This window comes from Lithobates pipiens, unplaced genomic scaffold (genome assembly GCF_037356315.1).
Source record: "Lithobates pipiens isolate NorthernLeopardFrog02 unplaced genomic scaffold, aLitPip1_a1.2 Scaffold_23, whole genome shotgun sequence".
Lineage (NCBI taxonomy): Eukaryota > Metazoa > Chordata > Amphibia > Anura > Ranidae > Lithobates > Lithobates pipiens.
The window spans coordinates 120,032,185-120,055,224 of record NW_027507785.1 but is presented as its reverse complement, the minus strand read 5'-3'; the positions used below and the strand labels follow the sequence as shown (position 1 = coordinate 120,055,224).

The window sequence follows — 23,040 nt, the reverse complement described above, 5'->3', positions numbered from 1 at the left end:
CTAAAGGGTGCCAGGTGACACATCAATGGGGTGAAAACATCCTCGTAGGGGTGGTGTCTCAATCCAAGCGATCCTAGAGAGAAGCTTTCGGTTACTGGACATGTGGGACACCAGAACTAGACATGGGGAAGATAGGCCCGGTTGGTGTCTCACCTGAGAGGCTGAAACCCTGCACAGATAATGCCAGTAAATACACACAGGAGCATGCTCCGTTAAAATAAAGGGAACAAACGCTGGCTACCAGGGTACCGTAGGACTTCACCACATGGTGCTGCAACATCTCATGGTGGTTGACAAAAACCTATCACCCTATATGTGCTGAGTATACACTGAATCAGGTGCGGTTATTGTACCAGTGACTTACTCCCAAAGATGAGAATGAGGTCCATGCAGGATGCTTATTGCTGAGGAGTAACCCGAAAGAGGAGGGTTGTATTCAGCACTATATTAGGGGGGGAACAATAGCTGGGATGGGTGTTGTTAATGGAGTGGACATCAGCCTCCTGAGGAACAAACTCGCAGCCATAGCTTCAGAGAAGGAGCGTGACTTTGTTACCCCGGGAGATTGGTGGTATCCTTGATAACATTCAATGAAGTCACAGAAACACTCAGGTTAGAGTGGCTCCGGATTCTGTCAACCATGTTGAGAGGTTGGTAGGGAAGACAGAAACCTGTCATTGGCTCTGGCGCGCACTCGGAGGCAGGTGGAAATATCAGCCAACATCAAGCTGATTATACCGTCTCTGTATGAGGGGCAGTGGCCTGATGAGTTAGCGTCACCGCTCAGTAAGATTTTGCCAAAACACGTTGCTTACACTAATCCAAAGTAGTGGTCGAATGCCTGTATGGGTGGTGCTAAGTTGGATTGTGAAAGGTGTTATGCTGTATGTTCTCACATACAGAAGTGCAGACTTGGTCTGTATGTTTGGTGGCATCAATGGGCTTACTGACTGGGGACTCTATCTTGTTGCATTTGAGGCTATATCACACATGTGATCAGAGAAGATAAACGCTGGAGGCAGGTGGATATTTCCCTTTGTCGGAAGCATGACCATGATGTCCTTTGTAGGCTAGATCAATACATGGGGATGAACGAATAATGTTGGGAAGTTATTTCTCTCTGTATTCTGGATGGAGAGGTCATTGCTGGGAAGAAGGCACCCAGGTATTATTTAGGACATAGGCGAGTTTTTGTTTCTTTGTCCTAAAGAATACCGGTGTAGTGTTAGTCATGGGACTCGAGGGTTCCTTGAACCTAACCGTAGGTAGAGGTGCATGGTACACAATGGGCGTGATCTCTGAAATCCAGGTACAGGGGTGGAATTGTGTGGGTTTGGTAATTGTTGTAAACTTATATGTGTAGTTAAGCGATATTTATCTAGAAGGGTCTCCCAGTTGTCTATGCAAGTTGAGGGACGATTTGACAGTGAGCTCTCTGTGTACAAATTGGAGACGTTGCTGCCAAGTCAGAGCCCTGCAATGCCGCTGCGAGCAAGCCTGCCTAATCCCGACCCGTATTTACAGTAAAAGGTTATAGGAGGTTGGGAGCGGGGTGCGTAATACATATATAAGTATATATTATGGTAATAAGTTGATTTATGTTTGTGGTAGAGTATGACCTATGGGTATTGTAGGCTAGTAATATGGGCAAGAAGGCCCTCCTCAAGACTCTGGGTCTGAAAGCTGGGTGATATGTTGCTCTGAATGGGTGCTGGTGAATGGTGAATGAATGGGCACCCCTTGCCTGTACTGCCGTCCTGAAGATACCCAAGATACAGAATGGTGACATGGAAGCTGTCGCTGAAGAATGGTGGAAATGTGTCACTCAGTGGCAAAGCGGCACGTGTTGGGAAACATCACGTGGTAAAACAATTATGGACTGCTCCATAGGACCTGTTTCTGCACACGTTGAAAACACAGCGTGGTAAGACACTTGTGTACTGTTCCATAAGAGATGTCTCTGGAGCGCTCGTTGGAAACAACCACGCGTTACACAAGCTAAGGACTGTGCCACAGGTGCTGGTTCGGAAGCACATGTTGGGGAACCACACACGTTAAGACAGTTATGGACTGTTCAAAAGGAGCCGTGTCTGAAGAAGGGTGGTATGCGCCTTTTAGGCGCAAAGCGGCATATGTTGGAATCAGACAGGAATTATTATTATACATCTACACCGCTGTGTGTACAGCCGAACTCAGCCATGTTGATGTTTGCATGACACATGTTTAGAATGTGTAGAGGAATGTGGCAGAACCTGCATATCAAAGGAGTTACCTTCAGCCCAAATGGTGTGCACAAGCTTACAAAGACGGCCCAGGGCACGTCAGATGGGACTGGCCACAAAGCCAAATATGGCAATATTAGGGGGGCTGTCATGTGAACACTGATTGGTCCAAACCAAATGGGACTGGCAGTAGGGTGTGGTATGGCTGAAGTATGTTTGACAAAAGGGGTTGTGACCTGAGCTCTCTCTCTGTCCCTCTGTATTCCATCAGGAGACCCAGTCATGAGGTGTGGCTGCGAAGGTCGGATAAGTATGGCTTAGATTGCACTGTGATTGTATGCTATGTATATTATTGTAACTTTTATTGATACTTGATGCACATTTTCCTTATTTCCTTGGGAAATAAATGAGATTTAATTGACCTTAAACGTGTGTTGATTTCATAGCCAAGGGTGATAGCATTGTGATAGTAACAATAACATGTGCTTGGCATGTTGATTGATAGCTAAACTATAGGGACTAAACAAAGGAATACATAACTGATAATAATAAGAATAGAGTGTATTGATCAGTTACCTCATGGTGCCACCTGGCATTTTGTCATATGCTTCCCAGCGCTCCCATTTGTGGTCAAAGATATGGTGTACACGCTCCATTAATCTTATGGTTTCCATTCTTTGGAGCACCTGGAACCATGGCATAGTGGAGGAGTGCTATTTTAAAGCAATAGCCCAGACAATAGCACAGAAAAGTGTGTGCCAGTTTTTGGGTTGGGACCTCTAGGAGTGGTGCAACTAGCAGGCACATTGGCATGGTCAGTGTGATAAAAGAACCTGTGATCTAGGTTACCATTAAAGCTGCTTTATGCCAGATAGGCTGGAGCAGCTCCAAAATATATATATGAAGGAACCCTCCATTTGGCACCATCTAAGGCTCGGTTCACACAGGGGCGGCACGACTTGCAGCGCCACTCAGACGCGGCCTGCAAACGACTTCAGCGGTGACTTGCAAAAAGACTTCTGTATAGAAGTCAATGCAAGTCGCCTGAAGTCGCCCCAAAAGTAGTACAGGAACCTTTTTTCTAAGTCGGAGCGACTTGAGTCGCTCCTATTAGAACGGTTCCATAGTACAGAACGGAGCGCGACTTGTCAGGCGGCGAAGTCGCCTGGACAAGTCGCCCCTGTGTGAACCGAGCCATAAGCAGTTTTCTGAGACAGTTGGGTAAAACAAATGTATCTTATTAGGGGTCAGGTACCATCTAGCGTGTAGTTTCACCACAGTTTTTTTAATGGAAATGGAACGTGTACATTTAGGCATATTCAAAATCATATGCGATCATTCTTCTGTGGCAAACTTTTGTCCTATATATGTGTGTGCGTATGTGTATATAAAACTTTGCTAATTGTTAATAGTCCTGCAGGATTCCTGTAGTATACAGCAGTTGTCTTACCAGAGGCAGCTGCTAGCATGTGCTACATGACATCTCTGTATCACTCGAGTGGTTGGTGTAAATTGCTGGCAGCTGCTCTCAAGTGTTGAACCTTTTACCATTATTTGTTAATAGTTTTCTGATATGATTTTTTTTTTTTTGGGGGGGGGGGGTCTTTTAAATCTACTATCTATGATATTATTATTATATATTTTTTTGTTATTGTTTATAATGGTAAATATTTGGGTCCGTTTAGTAAAGTAAAGTGAACCTGTGCTTTTACCCTCCCGAGCAGCACATATTTCTCTTTTCCTTGCTCCCCAACCACTCCTTTTTAAAGTATATGTAATCCCTAAGGCCCCTTTTACACGTTAAGCCGGCTCTGATCCACCTGTCCATTTTAGTTTTTTTTTTTTTTTTTTTCAGGCGGATCTGAGCGGGCCACCCATTGACTCCTATGGGCAGGCGCATGTCAGCGAAGAGACGTATAGTGATACCTTGGCCATCCGTTTATCGGATCGGATGGGATCTGATAAAAACTGAAATGCTGTCTGTTCTCGTCCAATCTACCAATCTAAACTCAGCGGAGATCAACAGAGCTACCTCCTGCTGAGCTAGGGATTTCCGCTAAGCATCTGATCCACCTCATGTGAAAGGGCCCAACAATAAATTTTTCTTATGCCTAAAGCCGCGTACACACAGGCGGACTGTCTGGCCAACTTAGTCCGGCGAAACACATTTCAGCGGACAGTCCGCTCGTGTGTGGGCTTCAGCTGACTTTTTCAGCGTGCAGTCTGGCGGACTAAGTATTTCGGAATTTCCGTAATACTGTCCGTCATACTTTGGTTTCAGCGGACAATCCGCTCGTGAGTAGGCTAGTTCGACGGACTAAGTATGGCGCATGCTCAGAAAGGATTTACACGGCGAAAGGTTGCATTGCTGTGTATTGGACTTCCTATTTCTAGTCCCGTCATACGTGCTGTACACGTCATCGCGCAAGCTTTCGACGGACTGTTTGTGCATCCGTGTGTGGTCAAGTCCGTTCATTCGAAAGTAGGACGGACTGTCCGTCGGATTGTCTGACGGACTAAGTTGGCCATACAGTCCGCCCGTGTGTACGCGGCTTAACAATTCATTTTTCTTATTCAGTAATTGTTGGGCTGTTTAAATATCCTATAAAAAGTGTTTTGTGACAAGTGCAAAAAAAACTTGTTGAACCAGCCAGAAACCTTATAAGCTGATATCTTCCTGTGCTACATTCTTGTCATTTTGCATTTTTCTTAGTTTTCTCTAAGGACTACAGAACCCCACTGTGTTATGGAGAAGAGGAAAGGAGGAAGCTTCTAAAGTCCTGTCCTGTTTCTGTTGTCCTGAGACTGTGGGGTGAGTGAGTGTTTGTCACCCTAGAACTGAAAGGGGAAAATGTTATTCTTGCCTGACGGTAATTTTCCTTTCCTGATGCATGACGGCATATACGTATGGGTAGGCTCCGCTCCTGCCCTATTCCAGGACCGGTTGTACTATATAAGTATGTCGCCTCCCTGCAGGCAGCTTTCTAGTAACTTAGTATCACTGTGAAGCTCTTTCGGGAGGGACCTATATGCTGTCATGCATTGCATCAGGAAAGGAAAACTACCATCAGGTAAGTATTTCCTGACACAGCATGACAGCATATACGTATGGGATGTAGCAAATCATCAGACAACAAGGCTTGGTAGTGCTGAAGTGTTTAAGTCGAGGATTAGATCTATCTCCACTAATGACTGAAATGTATTGCAGCTAAGGCTGCTGAGTCCACTTTAAAATGGGCCCCCAACGTGTTGAATGTACCAGGTCATAGTTTACATATTAGTTCTGGAGGGACTCCTTTTGGAGTTTCGTCCATGGATGCGCAATACGTCTGGAAAAGTGGTCTCTGCCATCAATTGATAGATTTGTTCTAGCCACCTAAGCCCCTTGGCTAACTTGATCCTCAACGCTGCGATTGTCTTTATTGGACAGCATGATGCCGTTCGGTCTGAAGAGCCTATTGTTTTCTCCTTGAAGAAGGGCCAATTCTATGTCTCTCTTCAACCTTTAATCTATTTGCTTATTGCTTGTGGTACTCCAAACAATTTATTTTGGAAATGCCAGAAGGATGATGTTCTAACCCAGATGCAGACCTCTGTATAATGCTGAGGAAGAGACTAGAGCCACATTGCCTGATAATTTCAGCAACTAGGTAGTTTATGGCTTGACACTTGGATATCTGAGATCTTTCTAGACCTATTAGCCTTACAAAATACTTCAGTGTTGCTGGCCATATTGAGGATGGCTTATCCCTCTAAATGGAGAGTGAAACCGTGTGTCCCACACTATTTTAGCTACCTCCCAAAAAGACTTTTCTCCTCTGTGGAGTCACTATTCCTGGTGCAGGAAGCAAGTCTTCCCTTACTACAAAACCAGTTAATACAGTTGTCATCCTTCCTTTGGGCCCCTCGGAACACATGGGTTACTACAGGCTACTTCTTTACCCTTTTGCAACTGTGTGATGCAACCAATGTGAAAGAGGGGAAAGTGACATACTTATATTGTTGCTCTCTCTGAGGATAACTACTGTATTCTTAAGAGATTCAGAATTGCTTCCAGGCAGGTCATTGCTGTAATGAGACTAGTTGGTCTCTCGATGGCTCGTCCCAATTCGATCATAGTCTGAACTAGAACTTTTTTCCCAGGACCTGGAAGACATTGTGACATGCTGTTGCCCAAACAAGGCTTACCAGAAGTCCTGACTCCCACAAGATTGCCACTACAGGACCTAATATCCTGGGAAATGCCTGGAGTTTGTGGAAAGGCCACAGTCTGCCAGATGAACTCGTAGTGATCTCTCGAACGACCAAGCAAAGGTACTTGCAGAAACATGGGTGATACATACATACATACATACATACATACATACATACATATATACACACTCACACTTTCTAGGCCTAATGACCATCTACAATCTTAGCCTAGGTTTCCACTATTGTGACCTAAAAAGTCATGCGGTTTTGATGTGACCTTTATGAGACTTGAAGCAATGCCTGTGTATTCTTGAGGTCCATGGCCCCAAGTCCCATCAACGTAGTGCAGGGACTACTTTTAAGTCGCACCGCTATGAACAGTACTCCTTGGAAATAATGGGGTACAGTTTATGCAAGACAAACCTTCCTGATGGCTGAAGAGATTGATTGCAATGATGCCATATGCCATTTTGGATCCTAATCCTTCTGCTTGTTAACCAAGTCCTACTTTTGACTAAAGAACATGCAGTCATAACCCTTGTGCTGTATTGCGTCATGGAGGGAATGCAATGAGTTGGAGGAGAGGAATGAAAAATTCCAATGGCTTCCTTAATGCACAGAACCCGCGGATCCTAAAGCTCAAATTTTACATATAATTCTGTCAGCCGACCCTACTGGGTGACTTGGGTTTAGGCAGACAAATATAGATGATTATTAATTCTATATTCTCCTCTATAGATTTCCCAGGTTGAACCTGTCATTCAATCTTCGTTACTTTGCCTTTTGGCTATCCTCTGGTCATTGGCGATTAACACAAGAGATTAATCCCCCTTCTAGCTTTCACCGGATCTTTCCTAGAATAGTCACCACTCTGACTTAAAAGTGGTATGTGTTACTTGTGGGATGAGCCATAAGTGTTAACTGACCACAGCAGACTACCAGAGAAACAGCAAACAGTCTTGTATCCACAGTGGTTGAAACTGCATCACTGGCTACTAAATTTTCACTCTAGGATCAACCATCATAGAGTTTATCCCTGGCCAGAGCTCTGCTTTCATCTTGTCTGGGATCCTGACAAGTCTGGCTGCTGAAGTGAGCTCAACCACAGGTCACATAACACTATTTGATAGTAGTATAAACTTCATCTCCAGATCCATTTGCTGTCCCAGGGTCTCTGCAAAGGATATTGCTTTTCTGCTGGCATAATGACACCCCTGGCTAATCTGATGTAGCATGTTTGGCCAGCTGCTTCTGAGGCAGAGGTACCCCTTAAACAACTTAATTGTTTGATTATCTTAGTACCTGAGCATTTTTGAAATAGAGATCCACACAGTCAGTTTGGACAGAGTTAAAACAACCACTTTTTGCTTCTGATATGCCAACTTACCATAGCAACTTCCTAGAAACAAGCTAAGGCTGACCCATTTGGCCAGTCTGATAAAGAATCCCTAGCCAACTGCTTCTGAGGTAGAGGTTGCCTTTAAATAAACACAGCTGTTTGATTTAGGGTTGGCATGGAACGATTAGTGACTGTAGGCCTTCTCAGTCTCTGCCCATTTGCCACTGCCTCTGGCCTGCAACTTGATTTGCATTTTGGCCAACACACAGTTACCACCAGTCCACTATGATTTTTTATTTTTTTTGTAGAGCTTTCCTTGGTCTGCCTCTTCTGACAGTTAAATACATAGTGGTTCCTTCAGGGCTAAAGAGGACCTGTCCCTGTTGCAGAAGCAGGTTGACTCTCCTCTTCCTGAGAAGTGGTGTTTGTGTTGAGGGCTGGAGAGATTTACAATCCATTATGCCCATAATGTGCACTTTTTTAGGCTATAGCATATACCTGCCCTCACCTTAATGAACGTTGCTGGTCTCTAGGAAGGCTGATTGCTGTTGGTCCACGGATGAGCTGAAAGACTGGAGCCATGCCTGGGGGAGTATTTGTTTGAAAATCCATCAGTAGTAACCATTACAAGCAGAAAACCACATATCCCATTGTGGTGTACCACAAATAACAGAAGCAGCAATTACACATTGCTAACAGGTAAAGACTAAGGAAATGTAACTAAGCAGATCCTGACTTTAATTTTAGCATCAAGGTTAGCATGTAAATGCATAGTGATAGACACATAGCAGTCATTAGTACTGTCGAGTCAATGTAATCACAGGCAAGCAGCGCAGGTTAAGTCGTCAGACAATTAGTACTAGCAGGTTAAACCTACCTTAGACACATGTACCGCAAAAGGTCCATACCACAACCAAGCATTAATACATAGTGTCAGTGGTGCAAGCTAACGGCATACCTGCAGACAATAAGTCAAGGCTGTAGGGCCAAGCCTTGCTGAGTTAATAGGAAGGCTTCAGTCCAGCACAGCACACCTGCTATCAACATTAGCAGTATTGCAGACACAAACCAAAACCTGTGAGGCAATAGTAAACAGAGTCAAACTATCGACAAGCCAGAAAATTTGCATGTGTCATATACTTGCAGCAGTAACTGAATACTATGGATTTGTGCATCCCTGGAGTCATGATGGAGCAATCTCTAGAGACCAGATACCATCACCCCCTTTGTCCTGGATCCCTAGGGGGGTCTCCCCCATATAGGAGTTTGTTTCAACCTGTACAGCGGGGAGCTTCGTCACAGTGGAGGCTTGAACCTGTGCAGCTTGGCCAGATAAATCCGGCAACGTGAGGCAAAAGAAAAATCCTGCTTTCAGCAGCAGCATAACTGGCTGTAGCAGTGAGGGGGAAAAAATGCTGCTGCAGGGAGAAGACTTGCTTATATAGTATAACCGGTCCTGGAATAGGGTAGGGGGTGGAGCCTCGTGTGTGTGGTGTGTGTGTTTGTTTTTTTTAAATCTATTTTTCAGGTTTAGATACACTAATACAGGTGTAGATACAGGTTTAGAGTTAAGCCCCGTACACCCTATACTAAAATCGGAAGCAAAATTTCGTACGACGAACGATCTGCATATTTTTGGATTGTTAGTACAATGCTTTCGACAGCCGATTCCAAGTTTTTGTATGACAAAAGCTGGATGTGCAGACTATAACATTTTTGTCGGATGTGAACACAACATCCGATTTTCGTTTAATTAGTATGGTTTTTGCCTGAAGAAAATCGTAAGAGTAAGACTAGACATGCTCAGAAATTAAAGAATACATATAAAACTATTCGACACATTACATCACTTCTGAAGTTGAATTCTGTCATACGAGAATTTTCGTATGGTGAGTACCCTTTTCACTTTCAACATGAGACTAGCATGCAACAAAAAACGGAGCAAAGTTTGTCCGAAAATCTGATTTGTGTGTACAAATCTGGAATCGGAGCAAGACCATTGAATGTTTTTCTCTCAAGCTGGCTATACACTAGTAGGATTTTGTTTATTTTCTAATCAATTGTGGGGTCAAATCATCATTTGTTTCAACCTCCGTGATGAGAAAATTTCAAAGGAAGAGGATGGAATTTCTAACAGTACATTTGGTTTTCATTGGATAAAGTTCATTCTGTCCAAAATCAAATGTTAAAAGTAAAATCAAATATCTGACAAGCCATCGAGTGCACAGAGAATTTTCATATGATTCTTCCTACGAAAGTTAGTTTGAAAATGTACTAGTGTACGGCCAACTACTAGTTTCAACACAACTTTGGGCTCTGAACTTTTTTGTAAATTTTATTTATTAGAATATTATGAAGATATTACATTTAATGTGTCCTACCATATTTAAATAAAAAAGTGATCTTCCAGAATGCTCTTCTTTTTTTTTTTTTTTTTTTCTTATTTTCAATTACATTATTTTATTTTTACTTTTTCTATTCTTTATTTAAAATTTTCAAAAGTACAGTCATACAGCCAGTTACAATATCAATATATCTGATGAAAGAAAAACAGCATACCTGTATATAATAGGCCAATAAGAGTAAAACCAAAATGTGGGCATCACTGCAGAAGTAAGAATATTCTAATATCGGTCAAAGTTAACCGTGGGCAACATTTGCTCAAGCTTGTAGTCTTTTCGAGACGTATCTGGACCCACAGTGATACAAGTCGGTTCCGACTAAAGGACCATTTATAGCATTTAACTGAAATTGGGGTCAGATGTAGGAGAAACACTGCCGGTTGTCCAACATCTGGACATCTGTTAGCTTGAGAATAACCTTAAAGTGGATGTAAACCTGATTTTTATTTATTTTTTTTATTTTTTTTATGTCATCATGTAGAGTATAAGATTTCCTATCATTTGAGCCCGGTCTTGCCACAAATAGGTAATCCATCTCTGAGCAATCCTCTTTTATTGTTTAGTGAGAAATCTTGACAAACCGAGAAAAACTTTGTGAAATCCTCCCCCTTGCTGCAAGTGACAGGTGATTTACATATCTCGTGCACTAAACCTGAGAGACATGCATTTTTTTTTAAATTCCCTTCCTTTCTTCAGCAGCTCTGCAAGGATTGGCTGTTTCACACCTCAACATGATTTGGCATGCTGAAGTCATGTGGGAACTTTTCTGGGTTTTGACTGGATGTTAGTGATCATAGCAGAAGTTCAGTGTAAGAAATACACAGGAGAAAATGCATGCTGATAAGGGGAGTGTATAGGTGGGCAGGGAGTCTACTGACGTCACAACCCACCCACAAAATCTGCAGTTTTTTGGGTCTCATAGCAGACAGAGGGGAGACATTTGACAGATAAGTATACATGCAGGAGGCATGTCTATCCTTCTAGATAACAAATATTGCAGTAGTTTAGAAAGGATGAGAGTGTGTTTACATCCACTTTAAGCTGGATACACACTATACAGATTATACAATTTTCTGTAGATTTTTTTTTCCTTCAGACTTATCAAAACCATATGATATGAGGTCAAACCTTAAGAGTTTCAATTTGTATGCAATCAGACATGCCCTTGCACTACATGGTTTTGGTAAATCTAAAGGAAATCGGACAAAAAAGTTGTATAGTGTACAGTGCCTTGCGAAAGTATTCAGCCCCCTTGAACTTTTCAACCTTTTGCCACATTTCAGGCTTCAAACATAAAGATATAAAATTTGAATTTTTTGTGAAGAATCACCAACAAGTGGGACACAATTGTGAAGTGGAACGAAATCTATTGGATAATTTAAACTTTTTTAGCAAATAAAAAACTGAAAAGTGGTGCGTGCAAAATTATTCGGCCCCTTTACTTTCAGTGCAGCAAACTCACTCCAGAAGTTCAGCAAGGATCTCTGAATGATCCAATGTTGTCCTAAATGACTGATGGTGATAAATAGAATCCACCTGCTTGTAATCAAGTCTCTGTATAAATGCACCTGCTCTGTGATAGTCTCAGGGTTCTGTTGAAAGCGCAGAGAGCATCATGAAGACCAAGGAACACACCAGTCAGGTCCGTAATACTGTTGTGGAGAAGTTTAAAGCCGGATTTGGATACAAAAAGATTTCCCAAGCTTTAAACATCCCAAGGAGCACTGTGCAAGCGATCATTTTGAAATGGAAGGAGTATCAGACCACTGAAAATCTACCAAGACCTGGCCGTCCCTCTAAACTTTCAGCTCAGACAAGGAGAAGACTGATCAGAGATGCAGCCAAGAGGCCCATGATCACTCTTGATGAACTGCAGAGAACTACAGCTGAGGTGGGAGAGTCTGTCCATAGGACAACAATCAGTCGTACACTGCACAAATCTGGCCTTTATGGAAGAGTGGCAAGAAGAAAGCCATTTCTCAAAGATATCCATAAAAAGTCTCATCTAAAGTTTGCCACAAGCCACCTGGGAGACACACCAAACATGTGGAAGAAGGTGCTCTGGTCAGATGAAACCAAAATCAAACTTTTTGCCCACAATACAAAACGATATGTTTGGCGTAAAAGCAACACAGCTCATCACCCTCAACACACCATCCCCACTGTCAAACATGGTGGTGGCAGCATCATGGTTTGGGCCTGCTTTTCTTCAGCAGGGACCGGGAAGATGGTTAAAATTGAGGGGAAGAAAGATGCATCCAAATACAGGACCATTCTGGGTGAAAACCTGTTGGAGTCTGCAAAAGACCTGAAACTGGGACAGATTTATCTTCCAACAAGACAATGATCCCAAACATACAGCAAAATCTACAAAGGAATGGTTCACAAATAAACGTATCCAGGTGTTAGAATGGCCAAGTCAAAGTCCAGACCTGAATCCAATCGGGAATCTGTGGAAAGAGCTGAAAACTGCTGTTCACAAACGCTCTCCATCCAACCTCACTGAGCTCGAGCTGTTTTGCAAGGAAGAATGGGCAAGAATTTCAGTCTCTCAATGTGCAAAACTGATAGAGACATACCCCAAGCGACTTGCAGCTGTAATCGCAGCAAAAGGTGGCTCTACAAAGTATTAATGCAAGGGGGCCGAATAATTTTGCACGCCCCACTTTTCATTTTTTTATTAGTTAAAAAAGTTTCAAAAATCCAATAGATTTCGTTCCACTTCACAATTGTGTCCCACTTGTTGGTGATTCTTCACAAAAAAATTAAATTTTTATATCTTTGTTTGAAGCCTGAAATGTGGCAAAAGGTTGAAAAGTTCAAGGGGGCCGAATACTTTCGCAAGGCACGGTATATGGGGTCTTAAGCCTCTTACACACGGTTCAGTTGTTGTATCTGATGCATCTGATTTTTGTCAAAAGCGCGTGTGCAGGATTTTGCCTAGCATACTTACTATCCGCAAATTGTTGTTTGACAAACACGAATGTAGTGACGTACTATGAGAGTATAGAGAGGAAGTTAATTTCTCAAGGGCCACCCTTTTGGGCCCCTTCTTCTAATTTCATGTTAGTAGAAGTTTGGTGACCGTTGAGCGTCACACTTTTTTTGTTAAAGTGGTTGTGAAGCTTTGTGTGTTTTCACTTTAATGCATCCTATGCATTAAGGTGAAAAACACCTTGCACTCTCTGGCCCCCTGAGCCCCGAATCTCCGTGGGCGCGATCCCGTGTTGCTTTCCCTCAGCTCTTGTGGGCTTTTCATTGGATGATTGATAGCAGCACAGCCATTGGCTCCCGCTGCTGTCAAATCAATGACACAGCATGCTGGGGCAGGGCCGAGTGGTACACTCGGCGGCTATGGCCTCCGACTATCACACGGGAGCGCATCCGCAAGCTAACCCCCTTGGGAGACTGCTTCCCAGAGGGGGATTAGCTCTTGAGGGGAGGAGCCAAGACAGCTGCTGAGGGACCCCAGAAAAAGTTTTTATAAAACAAGTAACAAAAATCTCTGCAACACATTGAGCATTGTACAGTATCCTCAATACATTATACATACAATATAATATACGTAAGGAAACCTCCTTTTGTATTTTTCGAGGCTAATTATCATATCCCGGTATAAACCGTACCTTGTATACTCTAGTATTATGGTGTATATACCATAACCTACAAAGATTAATCAACTGTAAACATTACCTCTTTTACTGTGGCCTTGTGCATGCTCTATATCATAGGCCTTGGAATACATCCACTGGGAAACACCAGCTCCCCATTTCTCTATTGGGGTAGTCTGGCCCTCCGGATCGCAGGGGGGGCACCATCCTGACCTCATTATTTCTGAGCCTTGCCTAGAAAAAGGGGTAGATCAAAAAAAGGGGGGGGGGGACTTTACGTTAGTAGAGGGTAGAACTTGGAAGGGAAGTTAGGGAGGGGGGGATGAGGGGTGGCGGGGGGGGCCTCCACGCTCCTTGGCTTGCCCTTTTCAGGCAGGGTTCTGGTTTGTGATTGTCCTGGGATCATTTGAAAGGTATCTGATGCATGGGTTCCATACTTTGTTAAACAACTTCATCTTATCCTGTACAATTGCTGTCAATCTTTCATTTAACATAAGCCATGACATTTTGTGTTTTGAGTTGGTCGAATGGTAGGGCTGCAGACCTCCAGTTTCTTAGTACTGTGATTTTGGCTGATATAAATATAAATGTAAGAAGAATGTAAAAGCCTTCTATGATTTTTTTTTTTTGAGGCTTTAGCTACCCTGCCACCCAGGAATGTGCTTCGCGGACTTCACCAAATTAATCTGGGTGAGGGTATATATAAAGTTGTAAACCCTGATCCAAAATCTTCTGACCTTGGGGCATGTCCACCATATATGATATACTGTTCCCACCTGGCCGCATCCATGAAAGCACCCTGGGGTCGCACAAAGATGGCCAGTCTGGCCGGTACTATATACCATCTTAATAAAACCTTAAAGTTGGCCTCTATAATGGAGGTATTGGTGAGTGATCGAGATGCTGCCTCCGTTATCGAGTGCCACTCCTCAAGATCTAGAGTTTCTTGAAAATCCTGTTCCCATCGAGTCATATAATTCAGTTTTACAGAGATATATGTCAAAATCGTATATATGGCCCCTGAGTTTATCATATTGTCGACACAAATGTTCCATTGGAGTCATTGTCGCTAAATCACCCTTGCGTGTTAGGGTTTGTATATAATGATGTATTTGGGTGAGTCTACAGTTTTCAGTATCTGGCATTTGATATTTTTCTATCAGATTTTTTAGATAGCAGATCTGTGACCACAAAGGTATGCTATCCGTATTAGGCCCTTGTTGGTCCACCATTCGAATGCGGGGGGAGTGAGGCCTGGGGTGAATTCTCTATTTCTCAATAGAGGTGCTAGTGGAATGTGGGGTGACTAGAATTTCTGCGTCCTTGAGTCTATCCCAAATATCTAGCGAAAAGGAGCGAGTAGGACATAGTATGATTGGTCTCTGTTTCTCTTTCATTGGGAGCCACATAATATGGGAAACTGGTTTGGGGTGACAGGAATATGATCCCATGGTCATCCATATTGCTTGGGGCTGTTGAGAGTGAAACTTGGTGAGTTGGACCAACTGGGCCGCGTAAAAGTATTTCTGTAACTCAGGCAGGCCAAGTGCCCCCCTTCTGTTTTTGGAGTGTACATTGTACCTTTGTTCACCCTAGGCCTCTTGTCTCCCCATATAAACTGTAGTATCTTTTTTTTTTTTTTTTTTTTAAAGATTTGTAGATGAAGTCTATCCCACACCCACCTAACTGTCCCCGAGCCACCCCCATCTAATCATTCTCTGTAGCTATTACCTTTTGTACCACCACCCCCTCCCTTTAGAATGTAAGCTCTATGAGCAGGGCCCTCCTGTACCTTTCGTATTGTAATTGTGTTGTCCCCCCTATACATTATAAAGCGCTGCATAAACTGTTGGCGCTATATAAATCGTGAATAATAATCAATCCGGTCGAACTAATTTGCATGCTCTGCTGGGGTTTTTTGCATGCTCTGCTGGGGTTTTTTTCGCCTTCCTCTGGATCAATTGTGGGCATAAAATTGGGTATTTGGATTGTACGATTATTTTTTATTTGATTTTAAGGTTGAACTGGATGGACTTGTGTCTTTCTTCAACCTGACTAACTATGTAACTATGTAACTATGTAACGACACGGGTGTAGTGAAAAACCGGTATAAGACCTTCGGTGATATATTCATTTTTATTGAGTGTAATCTGCCAAACCACGATGGGGGGGGGGGGGGGGGTGAATCTGCCATCTGGCTAGGTCATCTGTCCCCACAAACAATGCCCTCAAATCTTTATCGCCAGTGGCTCTATTGCTAGAGTGAAAAACAGTGGGGATAATGGACATCCCTGCCTTGTTCCCCTCCTAATATCAAGGGGTTGGGAAGAGTATCCCCTGAGTTTCAATGATGCTGTCTGGGCTTCATACGGCATGCGAAGAAGAGCCAGAAAGCGCTCTCCAAATCCAAAGTAGGAGTTGCTGAAATTAGATATTTTTTTTTTTTTTTAATCATGCGGGTCTGATCCGATGCCTGGCAGTTTGGGACAAAGCCTGCCTGGTCAGGAGGAATATATTGTGGGAGGAAAGAGTTTGATCTAAGGCAGGGGTTGACAAATTTGCTTTGAATTTAGGAGCCAGTTTTTTTTTTGTTTTTCTTTAGAGTGGTAGGGATTGTCAGCTCCTGGGGTAAGGCCACTCATTTTCACCCCTATCCCTAATTCACAATGGAGCACCCAGTCAATAACTCCATTGAAACGCTGTTACATCAGGATTATGGGCTGACCAGACAGAGTAAGGCTGACAACAGATGGAACTGGCTGGCACTGGCAGGTACGTGGAACTGCCAGATGGCACTGGCAGGTGACACTGGTTGGAACTGCCAGATGGCACTGGCAGGTGACACTGGTTGGAACTGGCAGGTGACACTGGTTTGGAACTGGCAGGTGGCACTGGCGGTGGCACGTGGCCCTGGTTGGTTATGGTAGGTGGCCCTGGTTGGCGGTGGCACTAGTTGTCACTGGCAGATGGCACTGATTGGCGGTGGCACTGGTTGGTGTTGGCAGTTGGCACTGGCAGGTGGCACTGATTGGTGGTGGCACTGGCAGGTGGCACTGATTGGTAGTGGCAGGTGGCACTGATTGGCGGTGGCACTGGTTGGTAATGGCAGGTAGCACTGGTTGGTTGCAGGTGGTATTGATTGGCGGTGGCACTGGTTGGCACTAGCAGGTGGCACTGATTGGCGGTGGCAGGTGGCACTGGTTTGCGGTGGCAGATGGCACTGGCAGGTGGCACTGATTGACGGTGACAATCGGCACTGGCAGGTGGCACTGACTGACGGTGGCACTGATTGGCACTGGCAGGTGACACTGGTAGGTGGCACTGATTGGCGGTGGCACTGGTTGGTGGCAGGTGGCACTGATTGGTGGTTGCAGGTGGTATTGATTGGCGGTGGCACTGGTTGGCACTAGCAGGTGGCACTGATTTGTGGTGGCAGGTGGCACTGACAGGTGGCACTGATTGGCGGTGGCACTGGTTGGTGGTGGCAGATGGCACTGGTTGCCACTGGCAGATGGCACTGCTTGGTGGCAGGTGGCACTGCTTGGTGGCAGGTGGCACTGGTTGGCGGTGGCACTGATTGGCGGTGGCAGGTGGCACTGATTGGCGGTGGCAGGTGGCACTGATTGGCGGTGACACTCGGCACTAGCAGGTGGCACTGACTGACGGTGGCACTGATTTTCACTGGTAGGTGGCACTGATTGGCGGTGGCACTGGTTGGTGGTGGCACTGGTTGGTTGCAGGTGGTATTGATTGGTGGTGGCACTGACACTGGCAGGTGGCACTGATTGGCGGTGGCACTGGTTGGCGCTGGCAGGTGGCGCAGGTTGGCGGTGGCAGGCGGCACTGGTTGGTTGCAGGTGGTATTGATTGGCGGTGGCACTGGTTGGCATTAGCAGGTGGCACTGGTGGTGGCACGGATACTGGCAGGTGGCACTGATTGGCGTTGGCACTGGCAGATGGCACTGGTTGGCACTGGCAGGTGGCACTGGCAGGTTTCACACGGAGCACTCTGTTACTGAAATGTAACAGAGGAGCTGTCAGAATTGAGCTTAATGTCGGAATGGGCGAAACCCGGCCGGGGTGTGAAACTGACAAGTAACAGAGGCGGATATGTCAGATTTGAGCTTGATGTCGGGGTGGACGGGACCCGGCCGGGGTGGGCGGGACTCAGCAGCTATCAAACACCAGCCAACGATTGGGCTGCTTAAGAAAAGGGGCGGGGCACATACACGTAGCGGCCCGCCCAGATCCCATTGGCTGGTGTTTGATAGCTGCTGGGTCCCGCCCACCCCGGGCTGGGTCCCGCCCACCCCGACATCAGGCTGAAATCTGACAGATCCTCCTCTCTCCGTTGCTTGTCAGTTTCACACACTAAGACCCCTTTCACACCAGGGCGCTTTGCAGGCGCTATAGCGTTAGAAATAGCACCTGCAATCCGCCCTAAAGAAGCTGCACCATTGTGTGTAGTGTGAAAGCCCCGAGGGCTTTCACACTACAGCGGTGCGCTGGCAGGGCGTCAGAAAAAAGTCCTGCCAGCAGCTTCTTTGGAGCGGTGAAGGAGCGTTGTGTTTACTGCTCCTCCACCGCTGCTTCCCATTGAAATCAATGGGGCAGCGCTGTAATGTCGCCGGCAAAACGCCGCTATTGCGGCGTATTGCTGGTGGTTTTAACCCTTTGCGGCCGCTAGCGGGGGTAAAAGCGCCCTGCTAGCGGCCGAAATGCGCCGCAAATCCGGCGGTAAAACGCCGCTAAAAATAGCGGCGTTTTACCGCCGACGCAAAGGGCGGTGTGGTGTGAAAGGAGTCTTAGCGCGACGCCGCTGGGTGTGGAGGAGGACGTCAGTCAGTGTTAATGCTGCTGCATGTCTGGGGCATTAATAGTGAGTGGGCTGGTGGCAGCTTAGGCGCCAGGTTGCGATTTCTGGTCGCATTGGTGACCTGGCGCCTGGGGTTTGTCGAGCCCTGATCTAAGGGCTAGTGCTTTTGTCATTATTATTTTAAAATCTGTGTTAATCAAGGAAATTGGGCGATAACTGGAGCAGTCCCCATGGTCCTTTCCCGGTTTTGATAAAATATGTAAATATGCTGCATTCTCATGTCTGGGGATTCTATTACCACGTCTCAGGTCATTAAAATAAGAACATAAATGGGGTGTAAGGATCTCCTGATATTTTATATAATAATGACCTGGGGCTTTAGAGGGATGTATGGTTTTTATTGCTATCTTAATCTCTAGTTCTGTAAATTCTTTGTCCATCAGTTCTGTGTGGGTGTGTGTAAGTTTGGGCAATATGATGTCTTGAAAGAACTTTTCTGCCTGTTTGATCGTTTGTTCTCAGGTCCGTTTTGCTCTGGCCGCTATTTGGATTAATTTACCCCGTACAGTAGCTTTGTGGGCCGCCCAGTTTATTGCGGGGATGTCTTCTCTGACTTATTGGTCCGAAAGTAGTCCTGTAATTCTTTTTCAATTTCGGTATAAAGTATGGGGTCGTTCAGTAGGCTTATGTTGAGTCTCCATGGGGAGGAATGAGGTTTGATCCAGAGTCCCGTTATGGAAAGTTTAATCAGAGATTGATCAGACCAGGGGGTGGACAACATTTTTACCAATGTCATATAAAGGAGTAAGGGGGTACGCACTAGAAGGTGATCAATCTGGAAGTAGGTGTGGTATACCTGTGAAAAGGGTGTAACATCTCTGACTGTAGGGTTTCTTTCCCTCCAGGCATCGATCAGGTCGTAAAACTGAAGTAGCATGCTACTTTGCTGCTACCCGTTGGTCGCTTGAGGATTGTTTTGGTGGGGTCCGATTTGTCCGTTATCCTGTCTAATCATATGTTGCTGTCCCGTCCCCCCATGATCACCTGTCCCTGTACTCTGGGCATCAATATCCTAAGCATTTTGCCAAAAAACTGTCTTTCCAGAATTATGGGCATAATATGAAATTAATGACACTAATTGGTCATGGAGGTGTCCAACTGTCATCATATATCGGCCCCCTTTATCCTTTTCAGTGATGGCCGTAAAGTGGGGCGAAGCAAACCACCACCCCTCCTTTTTCTTTATCGTACATCATAGGACACAGAGCCTTAAGTATTTACTTAGTGGGTTATAGCTACCTTCAGGTTTTGACACTGGCACACCCTATACAGGAAGTTGACTCCCCTATATAACCCCTCCTCCTTCCAGGAGTACCTCTATTTTTTTGCCAGTGTCTAAAGGTGTTGGTATGAGTGAAAATATGCTCTGTGGATCTCCAGGAGGGATCCATGCTGGATTTAAAAAGCCTCCACAACCAGATCCATCCCGCCACTGCGGCTCCAGGATGGTACCCGGGCCTCGCATAGAACAAGGTTTTTCCTGTAACACTCCTCTTTGAGGGCTGGACCCTAGGAACCAGGACTCTTTTTGGTCTTTCTGCATTACCTAAAACTGTCCTGAGGGGTGTTATACATGGTCCAAAAGGAGTGGAACCCCTATTAAACGAGCCCCAGTCTTTGAAGGTTTAACCACACTGCCCGCCGTGATGGGTGAACTTTGGATCTGTCTGTTTACAGCAGTATCCTGCAGCGAGGAAATGGTAAGAGCAAAGAATAGGAACTGCAAAGTCCACTTATGACTTTTCTTTCAATTATATTGTAAAATTCCTTAAAAACTCCTCTAGATGGAGTAATCGTTTATAGACCCTGTTTAAATCTGTGCTAATACAGCATGTGTCTCAGCAGCTGGAGGGAGGGGTCTCCTCTCCCCCTAAATGGGGAAACTGAGTGGATAGGGATACGTGTTATGTTTAAACAAGCATAAAGTGTAAATCCCATTCCTCCCTTTGAGGTGACTCTTGCTAAAGCACAGGAAAGAGCGTGGCACATAGACAATCAGGCTCACACCTGAAAAGGCTTAAAGCTGATACTCTGGGAAACAGACAGTGTCTATCAGAGCAGCTGAAGCAAGACCGCCACAGGACACAGAAGCGCTGGTGCATGTGAGGGGTTTACACAGGCATTTGCAGTACATGAAAAAACTTATTGTTTAGCATTAGATCATTCTATGCTACCACTGTTTTTCCTACTATTGTTCAAATAACTAGAACAGTTCTTACAGTACCTTTTGCACTATGGCTTCAAGGCTTACTACTAAGGCACCAAAACCACCCCCAGGTGCTGGGAACTCCAGACAGGCCTCCACATTATCAACCTCTCCGGAGATACCTGACATGGCAAGCCAGGGTGAGTCATTGGAAGCAATTGGTGGTGAAATTCCTTTTCACACTTCAGCTCCTGTATACATGACTGAAGATGCATTTTCCTCTGCCCTGCAGGGCTTAGAAGTAAGATTAGTGGCTTTAATCACATCCTCCATTAAAGGGATATGAAGCGTGCTAGATCCCTCTATCCCACTCTAAACCCCTTATCGGGGGAACAGTGGGGACAGGATGAGGTATTACCCTCAAACGATCGGGAAAAACAAACCGATTTACTCCTCTGCACAGGAAACAACAGTTGCAGTTTCAGCTTCACAATCTGAGGTACAAATCGCTCCACTTTCATTCCAACCCCAACAGAGTCAGCCCAAAGTTTGGTTTCTTCTTTGGGTTCCTTGAAACCTTCACAACCAGTGCATGCGTTTCCAGTACACACATTACTAGAGAAGCTTATTTATACCGAATGGGATCATCCGTATAAGCATTTTTCTCCCTCCAAAGAGATTCTCAGTTCTCTATTCTATGCAGGAAAAATTCACCAAAAAATGGAAAGTTCCAGCAGTAGATGCTGTGATTTCCAGTGTGAATAAAAGTTTGACTTGTCTAGTGGACAGTGCATAAATGCTAAAGGGTCCAACAGTTAAAAAGTTAGAATTCCTGTTAAAATCCTCTTTTTCTTTAGCAGGTACTGTTGCTCAGCCTGCAATTGCAGCTATAGGCATTTGTCAGTCCTTAAAAGACCAGTGCAGAGGCCCTTAACGAGCTCCCTGCACAACAGGCCAGTGAGTTGGCCGATTTACCAAAAGCATTATGTTTTGCCATAGATGCTATAAAGGATTCTATTCACCAGGCGTCTTGCCTTGCACTTGTGCTAGTACACCTGCATAGGTTGGTCTGCCGAAGCACCCTGCAAAAATCTACTGTCTAGTTTCCCATCTCATGGGGAGCGACTATTTGGCGATGATTTGGATAAATGCATCCAGACAATTTCCAGTGGAAAAAAGTACTCTTTTGCCAGTCAAAAGAAAGTTTAAACATCCTTCATTTAAACTGACTGACTTTCTCTCCTGCGCCAAGAGCATCCACCTCTAGGCAGTGGTGACGGCTTCCACAGTCAGATTCCAGAGGAAAATCGCAGGCTCAAAAGAAGACTTGGAGCCGCAAGACTACAAAGCAGAATACTAAGACCTCTTCATGAAGAGGCGTCTCCCCTCACCAAGGTGGCGGAAAGACTTCTGCATTTCACAGAAGTCTGGCAGAGGGAAACTCAGGACGGATGGGCTCTCTCCACGGCGACTCTAGGATACAAACTAGAGTTTCGGGAGTTTACACCATCTCACTTTCTGAGATCAAACGTTCCCAATGATCCAGGGAAAAGACAATCCCTGTTTCAAGCATTAGACCGATTATTGACTCAAGGGGTAATCATACAGATCCCCACAGAAGAACAAGGTTTAGGTTTCTATTCAAACCTGTTTACGGTACCAAAACCGAATGGAGATGTCAGGCCCATTCTGGATCTAAAAAATCTAAATTGGTTCCTAAAAAATTTGCTCATTTTGAATGGGGTTGATCAGGTCAGTGGTCTCCATCCTACAAGGCTGAAAACGTATGCGTCCCTGATGTCGATGGACACCAGATCTGCATGTCCCTATATTTCCCGCTCACCAAAGGTTTCTGTGATTCGAAGTGGAACAGCACTTTCAGTTTGTGGCCTTACCCTTCGGGCTAGCCACAGCACCACGGGTATTCACAAAAATACTGGCCCCAACTCTAGCCAGTTTGAGGGCACATGGCATGACAGTGTTGGCGTACCTAGACGATCTATTGTTAATAGACCAGTCAGTGACTCGCTTAAGGCAAATCGTACATATTACAACCAGTTACCTGGAAAGTCTCAGTTGGATCCTCAACCTAGAGAAGTCTTCCTTAAAACCAATAAGAAGGCTGGATTACTTTGGCCTGATCATAGATACAGCCTAGAAAAGGGTGTTCTTGCCTCCAGAAATGATCAGCTCCATACAAGAGCTGGTACAGATGGTCAGGTCAAAAGCAAATCCTTCAATTCGCCTTTG

The 23,040-nt window shown here is 44.8% G+C and overlaps 1 protein-coding gene across 3 annotated transcripts in view; it reads left to right on the top strand.

Annotated features, from left to right (window-relative positions):
* The window catches only part of SFMBT1 (Scm like with four mbt domains 1), a 268,417-nt gene that overhangs the window by 51,568 nt on the left and 193,809 nt on the right, over positions 1-23,040 (top strand). Inside the window, exon 2 of one of the 3 annotated variants that reach the window (XM_077452272.1) lies at positions 4,936-5,034. The exons of 1 other annotated variant lie outside the window; for it this stretch is intronic. The gene's annotated coding sequence lies outside the window, so the exon portion shown is untranslated. Of the gene's footprint in view, positions 1-4,935; positions 5,035-6,386; positions 6,537-23,040 lie in introns of those variants that run through there. One more of the 3 variants, XM_077452273.1, reaches the window with a different exon arrangement.